Source organism: Cyanistes caeruleus, chromosome 5, assembly GCF_971803275.1.
Source record: "Cyanistes caeruleus chromosome 5, bCyaCae1.hap1.1, whole genome shotgun sequence".
In the NCBI taxonomy this organism is placed as follows: Eukaryota; Metazoa; Chordata; class Aves; order Passeriformes; family Paridae; genus Cyanistes; species Cyanistes caeruleus.
In genome coordinates, this window is record NC_141705.1 from 39,442,548 (window position 1) to 39,446,206 (window position 3,659).

Consider the following 3,659-nt stretch of genomic DNA (forward strand, 5'->3'; position numbering starts at 1 on the left):
TGTAGTGGTGGAAATCTATTTTGTAATAAATGTAAGAGGTTATATAACTACTGTTAAGTAGCAAAGAGAGTAATTTCACATAGACAATATTCTCATATTTTTAGAATGGCGGTATATTGCTATGCTAAAACATTTTTCTCAATTTCTGCAAATTTTGAAACCTACATGGGACCTGAAAATCTGTCCTCTATATTTTGAGCTAGGTTTTCCACTATATATAAGGCATAAACCACTATCCAGCTTTCAATACTTTACTAATTCCATATTAGCTAAAAGACTAATAATAATAATACTGGTTTTGTGTGCACTTGTCTGATTTCTAGGCTTTGGGCTGTGGTTGGTCAAATGTTAAGTATTTTCTAGTAGAGAAAGTAGAGGAAATAAGAGTATTTCCTTGTAGTTGAAAATATCTTTATTTCTGACTCCTGTTGATCTATTTTCACATTCAGCCTGGAAAGCTGCAATAGAGCTCTGTCACTTCTGTAATATTTTTAGTTATTCCCCCTTTTTGGGGCATTTCTTCATGGACTGCTTGGAAGAGAAAAGTTAAGGCATGGGATGGAGCGGAGAGACTTGAGGAAAAGAGGCTTTTAGGGGAAGAAATGCTACGATTTTTCAAGGGGCTTAAATTTACAAATAGATGTGTGGATGTGGTAAACTATGGGACTGTATAAATATCGTGGCTGATAATATGGGAAATGGAAAATGTAATTGCACATTTGACAACATTCCTCTTAAATTTATAAACAAAAGCAGTACTTTTGCTAGCCTTTAATTTAGACAAGAGTCAGCAGCAGGAAGGGGTGAACTCATCTTGAAGGTGAACAGCAAAAGGACAAAAAGATTTCTTACAGGAAAATTGTGACAAGTGGTGTGGCAATCAGGGGAGCCCCTGCTGCCTTAGATTGCTTGGAGAGATGGTGGAATCTCCAGTCTTGGAGGGATTCAGAATTTGACTTTGGACAATGGCCTGTGGGATGTCATGTCCAAGTTAGCCTTTCTTTGAGTGGAGAGGTGGACCAGCTGGTCTGTGAAATCCATTCAAGCCCAAACTTCTTTTCATTACTGTCATTGTTCTGGAGTTTTGTCTTCTCACCAGAGGCTTTTTTTGTCTCTAGATGCTAGGAGGCATGAACAGCCTAGCCTGAATTACTGTTTTTTGGGAAGCCTAGCTTTTGATTTCTGCTACTGTAATTTTTTATTGTACCTCAGATTTTTCATAAACAAAATAATGATCCTGTTCTAAAAGTTGGACTTGCTGCAGAAGATAATGAGTGCTTCCATTTCACTGGATGTAAGATGAATTGAAGAATTGTTCCTTTATTAGTTGTTTGGAAACTAATGCTAATGAGAGTCTTGGTTGCTGTCGTTTTTTCCTTTGGGAGTAAAGCATTTTGTATTGTATAATTTATTTTGAGAATGTTATCAAGAAATAACTACTCAATTTTTTTTTTCTTTTTGAATACAACAGAAAAAAAACCCTGAGAATTATTTTTAACCAATGTTCTCTGAAGTAGGGATTTTTTTGCCTTAGAAGAGACCTTTTTAATAATGCAAGGCATTCATGTCAGGATGCATATGGGTGACATACAGATGAAAATAAGAAATAAAGAGGTTTTTTTGTAGGTTATATTTAGATGTTTCCAAGTTCCATTTTCTATTTCTTTGCAGCTCAAAGGTATAGACAGTTATTTTTGTCTAGTGAATTTAGTGATGCACATAATCTGATTTAAAGGATTGATGAATCTGCACAAAACAGCTGGTAATAAATTTGTTACGGTGACAGGTGAAAAAATGAAAAACACAGCCAGTGATGACAAGGCTTTTACAGAACAGTTTACCTGTCAGGGCAAATACATAATTTTGGAAAGCATGAATAATGATTTTTATCTCAATCACTGTAAGGCTTACTCAGAGTTACTGAACATGGGGTAGCCTTCACTTGCCATAAATGAAATCTGTTGGAACTATGGAAGAATAATATTGTCAATTTTCCTGTGAATCTGATGCTCTGCATTTTTTAGGCAATGTTTTGCGAAATTGCTTTATTAGAATTTGCTGTTTGGCTGCTGAGGTTTGAAATGGATGGAAATTGTGGATGACAGAATGGTTTGGATTGGAAGGAGTCCTAATGACCATCTGGGTCCAGCCCATCTGCAGTGGGCAGGGACACCTTCCAGTAGATGAGAGCCCCTTCCAGTCTGGTCTTGCTTAGTGCAAGGTGCTTGCTATTTATTAGTAGAAAGCCAGCCAGTGATACAGAGGGACAGGAGTGAGCAACTGTCACATACCGCAGCTTTGAACTTGGGCACAGAATCTTCTCTCTGACTCTTCTGTGCCCACCTGAGCAGTTGTGAGTACATGGGCAGAAAATAACTTGCTCCACAAAATGCTGAAACTACTATAGAAGCAATTATAGTTATGAAGTGTCTAAGTTTGCATATATTAAGTCTCAAAGACTATTGTTTGCATTCTAAGTGGAAAGATTTCACTCTCTGAGTTTACTGTGGAAAGTAGGAAACAAAAATCTAGGAACTTCTTAATCATCAAGAATGAAACTGCTGCTTGATACCAAAATTAGTTGTTATGAAGGTCTGTCTTTTGGAACAAGTGGTACAGCTAATATTTTCTTTAAAGAGAAGAAGAATATTACCTATATCCATTTAATACTATTTTCTCATTTTTTTAATACATACATTAGGTGGTCTCAAATCTGTTTTCTGAGAATTTCATGCAAGACCTGTAAAAAAAAGAGTACTTTCTTCATCATAGACCCAAGAAAAGAGAGTCTTTTTTGTGAGATTCCTTTATGTGAATGTTTAACCTCAGGGAGGCTTTCAGTTTGCAATTGAAAATTATTCCTGGACTATAAAGACTTGTTAAATCTGTCTGCTGGATCTTCACATTCTCGATTCCATCTTTCCTGGGTTGTCCTGTGTAACACTATGCCCCTTTTATACACAAACAAACCTAAATGACGTTTTTGGAGCACTTTTTGCTGAAATCGTGGTCTGCATTTAGTTTCTTGGTTATACTCTTCACTGGGATGTGTTTAATTCACAGTTTTACATTTATTTATGATATCCTGCAGTCTCCACAGCTTGGCTTTGCCACAGAGTGATGCACTTGATCTTTTGTCTCGGTCAATGATTTCTGCAGTGAGGAGAACACAATATATTTTTTCCAATGTTTTGACCCTGCAACACTCATTTCTGCCATTGTTATATCCCAAAGAGGTACAGTACCACGTGCATTGATACTCTGCTTTTGGTGACTGCCTGTTTGGTATTCCCCTTGCAATGTAGCATATTTACACATTATACTCTCTTTATGTATATTATACTTTAAAAGTACCTCATTTTTGCTCTCAGTGCCATTCTGACACTGAAATTGCTTGGACATGAACCATTTCCATCCCTCCAGCATAAGATGATGAAGTGATATCAGAGTTTGAGATGGAAACAGTAACTGTACCTTAGAGAAAAATACAGCCTTGGGTAAGTTATGTAGGTCATGATGCTCCTTTGTCTGGGAACAGAGAATCCTGTTTGCTGTTTCATTTTGTAATTCCAGTGGAAGAAGACTTACTGACCTTAGCAGGAAGAGGGTTATCATACCCTCCAAAACCGAGGTATGTCTGGATGTGGCAATGTAGAGCA